Source organism: Xenopus tropicalis, chromosome 8, assembly GCF_000004195.4.
Source record: "Xenopus tropicalis strain Nigerian chromosome 8, UCB_Xtro_10.0, whole genome shotgun sequence".
NCBI lineage: Eukaryota > Metazoa > Chordata > Amphibia > Anura > Pipidae > Xenopus > Xenopus tropicalis.
The window spans coordinates 101,606,071-101,621,478 of NC_030684.2; the positions used below are offsets into that span (position 1 = coordinate 101,606,071).

The following is a 15,408-nucleotide window of genomic DNA, read 5'->3' on the forward strand; positions in this document are numbered from 1 at the left end:
AAATTGATTTCCTTTTTTGCTGTAATAATAAAACAGTACCTTGTACTTGATGCCAACTAAGATATAATGAATCCTCATTGAAGGCAAATTAATTCTGTTGGGTTTATTTAACGTTTAAATGTTTTTTAGTAGGCTTAAAGTATAGTGATCCAAATCACAGAAAGACTCCTTTTCCGAAACCCCCCAGGTCCCAAGCATTCTGGATAACAGGTCCCATACCTGTATAATAAAAACTTACAGTTAAGACCACTGGACTTTTGTTCCCCCAGCAGCACATGGGTAGTATGCTTCACCTATTGTTACCTATTTACCTATTGTTACACCTGCACTATAATGGAAAGCATAATTAGTGTTTTAAAATTGTGTCTATGTTTAAAGATTGTGCAAATAAAACAGAGTATTCACATTCTTGTAAAATCTGAAAAGTCTGAACAATCTGAGTCACCAGTGGAAACACTTCTCTTTGGCTTTCCGAAGTTCCACACAGTTGCCTTCTGCAGGCAGCTTTGCACAGCTTTGTAAAGTTGAGGCAATGCATTTTGGAGCAGTTAGTCGCCCGTAGTAGCAGATTTATCATTTATCTTAAACAAACTGCAGGAGCTTCTAGGGTCTTTACTCAGATATGGTAAAGCTTTCTGCAGAATAAATATAGCGTTCTAGGTGGCACTATTGTGGCTAATCTATTGGCAGTAAAATGCATCAGTAGCTTTCCTTTTCCTTTAAGAACAAAGTTTTGTTTGCACAAGATGTTTTGATATTGCAGCAATAACAATGTAATGTATTATAATACATCTTTATTTCCTTTTATTTATGTAAGTTGCAGGTGTTACTGATTAGAGCTGTAGTGTAAACTTTAGAAGTGGTATTTTTAGTAGGTAATTTTAGTAGGTAATTGCAATTCTTTCATAAAAAACTATACCTTTAGAACATACAGATTATATCATAACAACAGACCTATCAAAGAATCATCATATTGCTTTAGACATATCAGTAAATATTGTCCTTTTTATAGCTTATTCATGTGAGCCCCCATTTTGCATTTTACTGTAACTGGAAGAAGTATGGAAGGTAATGGCTGGTGTAACCTAGCTTATACATGTAATTGTATTTTAATTATATTTTGTGTGTGAGGACGAGTCTGAGAGCATTTAATACTCTCCCTCTGTATAGGATAATGCAAAGGCACATTCTTAAAAAAATAATAATAATAACTTGAAAAGGCTTTATTTATTATGAATAGTGTTTTATATACAGCCTGTTTTATGCAATATACTGTATTTCTATTGAGACCTGCAATATTCAGGGTATAGTTTCCCTTTAAACTACAGTGAGTCGATCAGGATCACATGGAGCATATTTATAAAACTGTGTAAAATGATTTATTCACCCAAAAAATGTGGAAATGTGGTGTAAATTCATTATAATGCTCTGCTGCTGTCTTTACACATGAATGAACACCATGCACCAGAGTAATGCAATCATTTGCACCACTATTTTACTACACCTGAGACCTTATAATAATCCACTGAAGTCAGTGGGACATAAAATGTGTCATAATAAGCACTGGTGCTCATATTTTGCAATATTTTGCATGACATCCTTCAAACCACTGTCCAAGGGAGTACAATTATATGTGCTTTGCATCCTGCTTAAATCTTGTTTCTGTGCCAGTATGGGGGGACCTGATACCCATATCCATGCACTGTTACAAAATGAAATGGCGAGGAGGGAGGGGGAATGTAAGAAGTGCAGTCACATCTAAGAAGTTATGAATTAAAAGTGAAAGTAACTGTTTGCCCCACCTCTGTGCCTAAGGCATAGAGGTGGGGCAGGCATTAAATAATTGACAACTGGGATTTTTAAATGCCTTTATAATGGGTATGGATGTGTTAATAAAAAAAATGAGTTGGGTTTCATGTTTAATTTGAAAAACGCTTTTATTATACAGCTTTTTATGCCTGTGTGACAGGTCGACTTTAAATAGCTGTTTTCTCTCATGTGACCTTAACCCTGTACAGGGTACAGGTATAGGGCCCATTATCCAGAATGCTTGGGACCAAGGGTATTCTGGATGAGGGGTCTTTCCATAATTTGGATCTTCATACCTTAAGTCTACTAAAAAAATCAATAAAACATTAATCAAACCCAATAGGATTATTTTGCATCCAGTAAGGATTAATTATATCTTAGTTGGGATCAAATACAAGCACTGTTTTATTTTACACAGAAAAAGGAAATCAGTTTTAGAAATTTGAATTATTTGATTAAAATGGAGTCTATGGGAGACAGGCTTTCCATACTTCGGAGCTTTCTGGATATCAGGTTTCCGGATAACGGATCCCATTCCTGTATTACTTTTAATATATTGCCAACTGCCATAATTAGGAATCAGTGTTAGGAAAAAACAATAACCCCCTAAATCACAGCAAAGGGTTAATGAGGTTCCCCATCTAACAATACATTGTTCAGATATGGGTCCATTATCCATTATCCAGATATATATATATATACATATAGATATGTATATATACACCTTGTATATCCATATTATCTTAAAATGACACCAGGATAACTCTGCTACCGTGGTCTTCACTTGCCATTTCCACCAGTCTTCTCTATCATCTGTTGGAGCTCTCTGAATGGAGTTAATTATCTTAAGAAAATGTTCTAGAGGAAAGCATTGGAATTCAATTTAGGACCATTTGCTGTTTCTATGGAGCTGGTTAGATTATGCCTTAGTTATATGGATAGCATTCAGTTTTTGCAGAGAAAAGGGATTTTTGTTGAGAGAACTCGTAACCTACAAATGAAATGTTCTCAGGACAGCATGACAGTGCAATCCACGGGCATCCCAATAAACTGGGTGCTCTTGTAGGAGCAGGAAGAGAAAGGCAAAAGCCAGAGGAAATCTTCTATGAAAAGGAATAGGCAATAGTTTTGAGTTTGGTTCAAGTCATACACTTGCCTGTAGGAATAGCTTATCGGCTGTTAACCTAGGTCATGGAAGCAACATATAAATTGCTAGAAATTGCCTCTTTCTGAATTAATTTCTTAAGCACAAAGTGAGCATTCTCTGTTTAATGGTGATATTTTGCATAGGCATAAAGGAAAGCCCAAACCAACAATGCTTTCTGTTTTTAGTGGTTTCTGGGATTCAGCAGTTTTAGATGCTAATGACTTTTATCTAAACAGATTTCTTTAGAATGTCATCAACCCTAACTGTCTGTGTCCTCCTTTTCAGTTAACCCTAGGGTTGGGTTGCTGATTGTCAGTGAGCCAAAAGACAGTACAGGTATTGGACCTATTATCCCGAATGCTCGGGACTTGGGGTTTTCCGGATAAGGGATCTTTCTGTAATTTGGATCCCCATTCCTTAAGTCTGCTAAAAATCATTTAAATATTGAATAAACCCAATAGGATTGTTTTGCCTCCAATAAGGATTAATTAAATCTTAGCTGGGATCAAGTACAAGGTACTGGTGTATTATTACAGAGAAAAGGCAAATCATTTTTAAAATGGGATTATTTGCTTATAATGGAGTCTATGGGAGATGGCCGTTCTGTAATTTGGAACTTTCTGGATAAAGGGTTTCTGGATAAGGGATCCTATACGTGTATTAGAAGTCAGAAAAAGCAAATATCTTTGAAAATAAATATAAAGTGCTCAGAGAAGCATACAAATGTTAAATTGATTTGTGAATATAATTACCTTTGAAAGCAATATGTCTCTGCTTTGCTGTTCTCTTCATTGCCTGGCTGACTTTATAAATATTGTAGCAAAACTCAGATATCTTTATTTTTCAACCAATTTATCTTTGATTAATTATAGCAGTGATCCCCAACCAGTGGTTTGTGAGCAACATGTTGCTCTCCAACCCCTTGGATGTTGCTCCCAGGGGCCTCAAAGTAGATGCCCATTTTTGAATTTCTGGCTTGGGGGCAAGTTTTGGTTGCATAAAACACAGTGTAAAGCCAATCAGAACTTTCTATAGGCTGCCAGTCCACATAGGGGCTACCAAATAGCCAATTATAGCTCTTATTTGCACCCCAGGAATGTTTTCCATGCTTGTGTTGCTCCCCAACACTTTTTCCATTTGAATGTGGCTCACGAGTATAAAAGGTTGGGGATCCCTGAATTATAGGAAACCAATATATATATATATATATAAATGTGTGTAGAACACACAGGATCTTAAAGAGCATCTTAAATTCTTAAATTAGTATGCAAGTATGTATGAGCTTCACTATTTATTATGTTTCTCCTTGTTGGAATGACTTGGCAGCCCTGATCAATTGTTTGCAAACAAGCAAATGGAGAAAGGCACTATCCAAAAGCACTTGAGCTGACATGTGAGAAGGCACCTTCTTAGTTTTTCATGACCCAGTAACACCTCGTGTTAAAACCAAATAATGGACTGCTCATCAATATTGTACGGGATAACAGTGAAGGCCAAGGCTGGAGAACACAGAGATCCTGAATAGAATAACAATACATTACTCTTGTTTTCATAGCCTTAATTGTTACCCCTTGCTGGTTGCTTGAAAAGCATCATGCCTGTGCCTTTGTTGTATAAAAGCCAAGCCATCTCCAGTTGCTTAAGTACATTATGCTTTTAAATAGAGGCCATTTGTTTAGTGAGCTTTTTTGCCCACTCAGCATGTAAGCTGTGTTTACTTACTGCACTAACTGTATGAGTGTTTCCATCACAAACACTAATTTTATCTATTGCTAAATACATAATTTATAGATGAATCTTTCTTTGGAGTCGGAAAATGTAGTCAGTCATAACAATGCTTTAACACCAGCTGCCATATACGCACATCTTTGAACACTAAAAGGAACCTGTGGTTATACTGTACTTAGATGTGAGCTCATTTAATGCACTTCACAGCTATCAGTTAAATAGTGCATCAGTTAAATAGTGCTTAGGATGCTGACTTGGCTGTAAACAGTGCATTTTATGCATCATTAAAAAGGCCTTCAACACCATTTGTAGTGGCATGTGACAGGAATAATGTTTGGTTTGATGCCCAGCCATTTGCACAACAGAGTATGCTGATTTTTGTCCCTTCCTTCCCTCTGTCCCAGTCTTCTTTCTGTGCTTTGCTTTGTGCCACTATTTTGATCCCCACAATTGAATTATGTTTTAAAAAAGAAATTAACCTGTGGCCCTCTAGTATACTTAGACATTTATAAGATAGAGTCAGTGAGGGACTGAGGTACTTTAGCCCAACTAGGAGCCCAACCTCCAGGGCCGCTTGCTGATTACAGCACTTGTCGACCACTTTTTGCGGCTACCAGCTCCGCAGGATCAGGGCCTACCGTGATTTTTTCTGGCATCCCAGAAGTCCAGTCTGACCCTGTATAAAGTAATATACATAGTATTAACTTTATAAAAGGTAAACTATGATTTGTATTAATAGACCATGGCTCTTGATGGCTCCATCCATGTTGCCATGATTCACAGCAGCTCCGTGGTATCCATAGTGGACCCCACTGGAGAGGGCGGGCCTGGTGCAGCCCCTGCCCCAACCCCTTCATAGTAGTTCTGCTACGGCTTGCAGGTATTTCTTTTTTACTCCAACCTGTCCATGAACTACAAAGACATTTTTGTATGACATCAACATTTTAATATAATGTGTCCTACCAATCCTCTTCTTAGTTTTCCTTAGAGTAGATTGATTTAACTTACTATTTATTTCCTGCATGGATAAAAGTATTTCCTGAAGTTTGTTGAACAATTTAAGATTTTGTTCAGGAGTCACTTGAATCATATATTGGAAGGTTAACTAAAGATGTCTTCAACAGGGGCAGCAGAAGATGTTTTTGGTTGGGCGGCCAGGAAATGGGCATGCCACTGAAATTTTTGACCAAGCCCACTTTTGTGGGCATGTTTGTAGCATGTTTTAGCAGCATTCACTGCCATGGAGACATTGCAGTTGTCATGTCCAGGACATTATACCAACACAGAAATAGTTAATAGCATCAACATATCAACATATATACAGTTAGAGCAGTCAGCGCATGGCAGCAGAAACTGGCACTGTAAGCACATTATATGGTGAGTGGCGCTGGCAGGGGGCATTGGCACCACAAGTACAATTAACATTGAGAGTTGGGAATGCAGGCACTACAAGCCCATTATATAGTGAGCGGCGCTGGCAGGGGGCATTGGCACCACAAGTACAATTAACATTGAGAGTTGGGAATGCAGGCACTACAAGCACATTATATAGTGAGCGGCGCTGGCAGGGGGCATTGGCACCACAAGTACAATTAACATTGAGAGTTGGGAATGCAGGCACTACAAGCACATTATATAGTGAGCGGCGCTGGCAGGGGGCATTGGCACCACAAGTACAATTAACACTGAGAGTTGGGAATGCAGGCACTACAAGCACATTATATAGTGAGCGGCGCTGGCAGGGGGCATTGGCACCACAAGTACAATTAACACTGAGAGTTGGGAATGCAGGCACTACAAGCACATTATATAGTGAGCGGCACGGGCAGGGGGCATTGGCACCACAAGTACAATTAACACTGAGAGTTGGGAATGCAGGCACTACAAGCACATTATATAGTGAGCGGCACGGGCAGGGGGCATTGGCACCACAAGTACAATTAACATTGAGAGTTGGGAATGCAGGCACTACAAGCCCATTATATAGTGAGTGGCGCTGGCAGGGGACATTGGCACCACAAGTACAATTAACATTGAGAGTTGGGAATGCAGGCACTACAAGCACATTATATAGTGAGCGGCACTGGCAGGGGGCATTGGCACCACAAGTACAATTAACATTGAGAGTTGGGAATGCAGGCACTACAAGCCCATTATATAGTGAGTGGCGCTGGCAGGGGGCATTGGCACCACAAGTACAATTAACATTGAGAGTTGGGAATGCAGGCACTACAAGCACATTATATAGTGAGCGGCGCTGGCAGGGGGCATTGGCACCACAAGTACAATTAACATTGAGAGTTGGGAATGCAGGCACTACAAGCACATTATATAGTGAGCGGCGCTGGCAGGGGGCATTGGCACCACAAGTACAATTAACACTGAGAGTTGGGAATGCAGGCACTACAAGCACATTATATAGTGAGCGGCGCTGGCAGGGGGCATTGGCACCACAAGTACAATTAACACTGAGAGTTGGGAATGCAGGCACTACAAGCACATTATATAGTGAGCGGCACGGGCAGGGGGCATTGGCACCACAAGTACAATTAACACTGAGAGTTGGGAATGCAGGCACTACAAGCACATTATATAGTGAGCGGCACTGGCAGGGGGCATTGGCACCACAAGTACAATTAACACTGAGAGTTGGGAATGCAGGCACTACAAACACATTATACCATGAGAGGAATTTAATGCTAGCACCCAAAGTACATTACATGCAGAGGCTATGGAGTACCCCATAGACATTATATATAGAGAGAAGCAGTGGGTACTGATCCCCTAATGACATAATAAAGAGAAATTATGGCACCCCAAGCACCAGACAGAACATTATATAGTAATAAGCAAAGGGCACTGGCATACCAAGTGCATACACAAGAACCCATGAATAATGGCACCACCAGCAGTAAGAGGCAGTGGATACTGGCACACCAAGCACAATATTTAATAAAACAAAGTCTGCACTGGCATAAAAAAAATACATGAAATAGTAAGAAGCAGTGGTATGTTGGGCTGTAGGCCGCACTGTGACTACATTGGTAATGTTGAAAAGTCAAATATGGCTCACCATGTTATCCAGTGGCCTTTTCCATTCGGTTCCCTTTCTGTATGTTCTTTTACTTTTGCCCTTTACTTTTTTGTTTCACTTCTTTTAAGGCAATTTTCCTTTTGTTCTGTTTCTGCTATGTTTCCTGTTTCTGCCACGTTATTTAGGCATTTTTGTTCTTTTTCTCTGCCCCTCTCTGCTACACTAAAACACTTCTTATGTCCCCATTCTTTTACATTTTCCCCTTATGCCCTTTTATTTACTTTTTGTCCCTCTTCCTCCCGAGCTGCCTGTCCCTCCCGCCCGGGGTAAATCTTGTTGCACAGTATTTCTGAATTCAGGGCTCACTGTCTCTGCTAACCAGATTGCGATTTAAATGGGTAGTATATACTCCTTTTTAACATTAGCTGAATGAAGTGGGCTAGTGCTGAACATATTCTTTGCCTTGTGTTTTAACTAAGAAATATCTACAGTGTCCGTTACACTGTATCTGGCACTAAACAAGAATATGAAGCCAATTTCAGTTTAGTATTTCCTGTCACTTCTGGTTCCAAAGAACTTCAAAGGAGCTGATAAAACTAATTACTCGTCCACTGAGAAGCCCCTGATAATAAGCTGCCCAAGGGCTACTGCTTAGAACAGGGATCCCCAACCTTTTATACCTGTGAGCCACATTCAAATGGAAAAAGTGTTGGGGAGCAACCCAAGCATGGAAAAGTTTCTAGGGGGTGCAAATAAGAGCTATACTTGGATATTTGGTAGCCTCTGTGTGGACTGGCAGCCTATAGAAGGCTCTGTTTGGCTTTCTACTGGGTTTTATGCAACTAAAGCTTGCCTCCTAACCAGAAATCCAAAAATTAACACCTACTTTGAGGCCCCTGAGAGCAACATCCAAGGGGTTGGTGAGCAACATATTGCTCATGAACCACTGGTTGGGGATCACTGGCTTAGAAGAACAAATTTTCCTGTTTATGAAGGAAGCGGGAGGTGAGTTTAGTAAATGTAGCCCAGCTTTATAATTACAAAACTGGTGCGCAGTTTGTAGGACCACATTTTCCTTATTTCCCTGATGTAGTCTATTTCTGTGGGTACAGACAGGGCAGAGGGAAATCAACTCCGCATTTGCATTGCTTTATGGTGGCTCAAGTATAAACATGTTATTGTCTGTGGATTGCCAGTCCTTTATGGCTATTTATAATGTCCTCTTTGAGGTTGTAATTTTCTTTTACTGACATAAACATGGGCCTTTAAAAATATACAACCTGTGTGCAATAGTATTAATTGTTTGCCTTAGTTTTGCCATTACTATGGGAATTACCAGAACCCCTCTAGGTCAACGCAGCTTATGCAAACAGAGCAATTATTTTTCATCCAGGCTTTTAATGGATATCAGTAGGTCTACCTGCTTCACTTTAAAGTAGAAAGCAGGCTAGGTGACACTTTACAGTTAGAAGTCTCTGACCATGAAATGTTATATAATCTAAAACTTCTTTATGCAGCTGCTTCAGTATTTCTGCCAATGCTATTTAACATAGCCACTTTGCACAAACTAGGCCTTTGGCAAAAAAGGCAGCCGAAGACTCCCTGTGTGCTTTTAGTTATTGAATTGACCCCTTATGTACTTCAGGGTGTGAGAAGGCACAGTAGTGCAGTGAGAGAGTTGATCTTTCGCAGCCTTATCATTGATTGTTAGGTTGTTTCTAGACACTTATTACATTAGGCTCCTTGAAATGTATCGTATTTTTTAACACATGGTGACCATGTTGCTGACACTGCTGGCTTGCTGTAATACTCAAGCCAGCAAAGCAACTTCCGTGAAGCTTAAGTGCAGTAGCAACATTATTTGCTATAAATACAGGATCTATTCCATAATAGTTGACCTTTCGCTTTTTTACTTCTAAGCCAGAACTCACAATGCTTATTTCAGTTCCTTACAGTCCCAGTACCATTAAGGTCACTGCCACAAGTAGGCGATTCTCCTAAAAGCTCCTTTATGGTGGCCATTGCAGCCCAAGAATCACCCACGTGTGGCAGTAGCCTTAAGACCTGGATGATGCAAGCATTTATCTTAGGCAGACTTTAGTGAATGTTGCATTAAAGGACATGTAAAAGTGAATTTCACTGGGGGAGGTGCCTTGATCGCTAGCTTTTCCTTGGGTCTGTGCTCCTGTTAGGAGAAAACAGCACCGGCCCATGGAAAAGCTACCTAAGTGCTGCGCTAGTATTTCAACACCTTCGCTCTTCTATTCTTCAGCACGTGGTGTTCTGCAAATGCACAGTAAAGTAGATCTGCTGGGTTTACTCTACTGTGCATGCCTGAAAAGGCATTTTTACAAGGGATGCCAGTAGAAAGGTGAGTAAAATGCTGGCACAGCTTTTAGAGAGGTTTTTCCACAGGCCAGTGCAGTTTCCTCCTAACAGGAGCGCCAGCCTGGGGAAGAAACGTAGCAATCTATTTCACTGGGGAGAGCCAAACATTTTGGTCAGTAAAATACATTTTACATGTCCTTTCATACTAATAAGCTATTTAGCTTATTAGTTACAATTGTATCTAAGTACAATTGTAGCTTGTTAAGATTTCTGGGTTCTCTGCCAAAAGCTACCTATTTAATTAAGTTTGAGAAACATAGTATCTCTTTTAGAGTCCAGTTCAGGAGATCAAAAGGAAATGAGGGACTTTTCAGTAAGAATCCAGGAGTATGGGCTGAGCTGTTAAAAGAGGGACTGTCCCCAGAAAATCGGGACAGTTGGGAGGTATGCTGTGGTCCTGCTTTGATAGAATGAAACAAAATCTGAGAGCTATATGATTACTTTTACCCAAATAGTACATATAAAGGACTTCAGTGCATAATGGTTTTATCATATCAAGTGCTATCCAACCAAAACTCTTCAGATTTATGCAAACAAAGATTTAAAAAAAAAAATGGCAATTGTATACTGTTACTGTTGTATACTGTTGTTTATATCTGAAACCAATGTGGAACCATTTCAGCATCACTTGCAGAACATTTTCTCAAATATTTTTACTTTGTACCACACACATCACCATCCCTTTCCTTCTGTATATTACTGTCTTGCTGTAATTTTTATTTATCTGGTTCAGCGCTCATGCCATCCTTCTGAATGATGGTTGGTGTATGGTGTAGCTTTACCAAGGGTTCTGCTGGTTAGAACACATGCACACAGATTGAAGCGCATTTATAAAGGTGTGCACAAGTTATTATTCTGTGAGCATGGCTTATAAGAAATTGCAGTGAATGCTGGAAGAATAACACTCTGGTTGCATATATTACCCTGCTTTTCAGAGAAAGTAATCATCCATATATTTATTTCATTTATTTTAGAGCTTAATCCATATGAGTCAAAAATCCAAAACTGTCTTTCCAAATTATCCTGAATCATTGTCCAAATCATTGGATTAAATTGTTCATTTCAAACAGAATGTGCTCCTCTTTTAAGCTAATGCCCTTTGGGTGTTCTCTTAGGTTCTTTGCTTCTTGTTTCTTCCATGACTTTATATACTCAAAGTGATTTTTTCCCTAATAGGGCAGGTCAAGATTCTTTTTGCTAAACTTTAAAGTGTTTGACATTAGCAAAAGGGACATTTCTAGGGTAAATGCTCACTAGAAATCTAGACACATACCAGCAGTTATAATACATGCTGGAAATTATATAAAAATGTTAATAATAAAATAATGTACAGTCTCTCCCAAAGGTGCAGAGATAATACACACATGCTACTGTAGTGCATTTTAAAGCACAAACATGGCTTTTGCAGGTGAATGGAGGAAGGTACCATTTTCCATTTCATAAAACCCTTTCCCTTAGTCATTCTTCTTCTTAGTCACAAACCTTAATTAATATACTTTAATAGCTTTATTCACCTTTTAAATGTTGGTCCCCTTTCCAAAGTATTGGTCTGATACTCTGCCATCCTCCTTTCTCCCAGTGTTCTCTCTTGTTCATAACCTGCTCTCTTTCTCTCAGTTACTGTAAATACTAACAATCCTGCCATCCCTGACTGATGCTCATTGCACACCCCCTTTCCCCTTTTTGGTATCTTTTCTGTTACACGTTATCCTGACTGCTACTCTTCTGCACGGCACTTACAATTTATATGATTTGTTATGGTCAGATCCAACTGTCATTCCAAAAATATGAGGCAATATAACTCTTGTGCAAATGAAGTCTTAGACAGAGAATTATGCACCATCAGCTAAATGGGAAATCAATATAACAAGCCATTGCAGCTCTTTAACTTTCCAATAGACTGCAGGTTAAAATGAGTAGTCATCCTTTGGCAGACACCTTTTATGGAGCTATTTTGTTATGGAACATAATAACTGGTTTCTCTTTGTTTCTTCCAGCCAGTAGATTATTTTCTGTCCAGGTATTTTGTATTAACTAAATCTGTTTGAACTATAGAGACCAACTGCTGTAGCCTAAGTACATTTCCATCATCCCCAATGCCTGATAAGTATTTGTAGAACAGTATCAGTAACCAGATAAGGTGTTAGCAGCTCCAAGCAGCTTGATAATTTGTGACAACCCCTAACCTTAGATTCTCCACAGCTGTTTAGAGCACACTGAGCATGTGCATTGTCACTGACACGCCTAACAAATTAGGAGTGCTTTTCTAACCACTTTGAGGTACTAGATCATTATTGTTACAGAGAGGCTATATGCAAAACCTTTAGGCTTCATTTCTAGGGTTTAGTTCTCCTTTTAAATTAGGGCACACATTTGTTTTCCTGCTGTTTTGTCAAAAGCCAACTGTACTGGTAATGGACCTATTATACAGAATGCTAGGGACTTAATAAGAAGTTTTTTCGTAATTTGGTTTACCATATTCTACCATTGTGTTATATAAACACAATGGCATTGTTTTTCCACCAATATAAATATATTTAGCTTAGTTACCATCAAGTACAAGGTACAGTTTTATTATTACATAGAAAAATTAAACCATTAAAAAAAATGTTTAAAATAGACCCAGTGGGAGATGGCCTTTCTGTAATTCACAGCTTTCTGGAAATCATCCTTCCAGAGAAAAGATCCTTTACCTGTACAGTAAAAACCAGAAGTCTGTTCTTCTGTTTAATAAAAGCTGCTTTAGTACTTACTGTATACAGATACTGTACACACTTTTTGGCAGATAAAAGAGCAATGATCTAAGCTAAGTTACTATATATTCCAGCTATTCTTGTTAATATGGTTAATATGAAATACATCTCTATTTAGCTAAGCCAGTAATGTCCCAGCAACCTTACACTTCCCTTCTCAAGGGCAAATGTGGTACGTCCTTTACTAGAGCCTCTGCCATGCACTCTTGTTACTACAGTAATGCTATGTTGTAGAGGAGCCCATAACACTAACACATGTAAATCAGTTACAAATGGAGTTGTTTGTTTGCATAATACTCTATGGGAAACTACATTGCTGTATATTTCAAGTTTCTCAATAATAGATTTAATACTCGAACAATGAGACAAAGTCTCAATGATGATTCTAATCAAAATGACACCAGGTTTTCAGTAATATCTAAAACATGTATATTTTGTGCAGCTCATAAGCTTTAAGAAGTAAGATAAGCAGTGTTGCTACTGATAGTTCAAATGTTTTTGTTTATATTCTAGCATATTTAGTTATAAAGGCTTTAAATGCTGCATTAAGGGAGTCACTTTAAAACTCTGTCTGTAACATCAGTAGAGAAATTAAATTTCTTTGGGAGTAATGTTGCATAATGATTTTATTACAAAGGGGCATTGTTTCTTTGTGTTTCAGAATAAAGGAGAGAGGTTTCTAAGTGACTGATGGTTTGTCTGTGCTGGGATTCCTTTGAAACCATGGAGTTGCAAACTTGCACATTGCCTGTTTTTGATATTTGTTCTTGAAAGATTGATATTAACATTAACCAAGGATTATATTTTTAAATGACCCCTAGCTTGATTTTGTAATTTAAAAAAAAAAATAAAAAAAAACGGCAACTCGTTTATTACATAGAATATCACATTAACTTAAATCATAGACTAAAGGTGGCCATACACGCACCGATATTATCGTACGAAACCTCGTTTCGTACGATAATCGGTGCGTGTATGGCATGTCAGCGAGCCGACCGATATCGCAGGAAGCTGCTGAAATCGGTCGGCTCGCCGATCGGCCAAGTTAGAAAATTTTGATCGGGCGCCATAGAAGGCGCCTGACCAAAATTCTCCCTTCAGAGCTGAATCGGCAGAAGGAGGTAGAAATCCTATTGTTTCTACCTCCTTACCTGCCGATTCAGCCCTGAATGGTGTGTGGCGGATCTGACGATGTTTCGTGCGACCGACGGTCGTACGAAACATCGTGAGATCGCCACGTGTATGGCCAGCTTTAGATAGGAGAGGGCCTCATTTTGAAATAACACAGGCAACGTATGGTAACATAATAAGGGTAAAGTTGTAAAAGGGGGGCATTTACTATTTTATTTTTCACAAAGACAAATCCAAAAGTAAAAATACACCAAAGCTGTAGAGGTCATGTAGAAGTCAATGGCAGCTGTCCTTTTTTAATTGGCCAATCTGTGGTTGTGGTTTTCGTGCTTTTTGTTTATGTTTTTTTTTTTTTAAAGGCTGTTTTAATAAACCACTTGGCATTCGTGGTTTTACAGAAAGTGAGTTTAATTGTGGTTTTAAAAACCACTAAAATCAGAATGTTAATAAATGGGCCTCCTTGCCTCAACTGTAGTTACTCAGTCTTGCTGCACTGCATTGGTGCATGGAAACATGGGCATGTTCTGAAATTTTAGATGATAATGCATGTCTGTTTGTGACAGACCCAGTTTAAAATGTTAAACCATGTAACTATATCAAGTGATTTTGGTGGTTGATCTGAATCTAAAGGTTTGCAAAATTACATAATATATAGGACAACAGCAAATACATTTGTATTATCTATGGATTCTGTATTATTCTGTATGGATTCTACTATACAGTAAACAGCACAAAAAATGACTTTTAAAGAGGAATAGCTGGTTTACCCATTGGGTACATAGAGTCCGTAGAGTAAAGTTTGATCTTCAGTTAATGCAATTGAAATGCCACTGATAATTGGCTTGTTTATTGTGAAGTTTTCCACAAAGTCTTTTGTTGGCATCCATTCTTGTTTACTGCTTTACAATGTTCAGACCTTGTGTTGCATCATGTTTAGAATGACGTATTCTTTAAACATTTACTAATGAGCAAGCTTTGAGCTTATGAAACAAATTGTAGAATACTGGTTCCCTTTGCAATTTGTTTGTTGGAACCTTTTCTCACCAGAGATTTAGGTGTTGTCTTGTGCATTAGCAACTTTTTGTGTATAGAGATTTTATTTTCATAAAGAGGTGAATAGGTTTTTTTGGTAACCCTTTTTGCCTTTTTCCATCTGCAAGGGTGCCATATCCTGGATACAGTTACATGTAAACCCCACATTTTGCTACCATGTATATAAGTTGGCACATCTCCCCCACCCAAACCACACCATTTGTATTGCATATATCCCCACCATTCGCTAACACCATCACATTTTCCTAAAACAAATAGCAGCTTTCACCCAGCAGCCATTTTCCCTCTCACACATCATCAGTGACATTTACATCTGCAAACATCACATGTGCGCTGTAAAGTTAATGTAATGAAGAATGCAGGCT

At 38.7% G+C, this 15,408-nt stretch overlaps 1 protein-coding gene across 6 annotated transcripts in view; it reads left to right on the forward strand.

Annotated features, from left to right (window-relative positions):
• Positions 1-15,408, forward strand: part of kcnh5 (potassium voltage-gated channel subfamily H member 5) — a 197,523-nt gene that overhangs the window by 60,229 nt on the left and 121,886 nt on the right. The gene's annotated exons all lie outside the window — the stretch shown is intronic.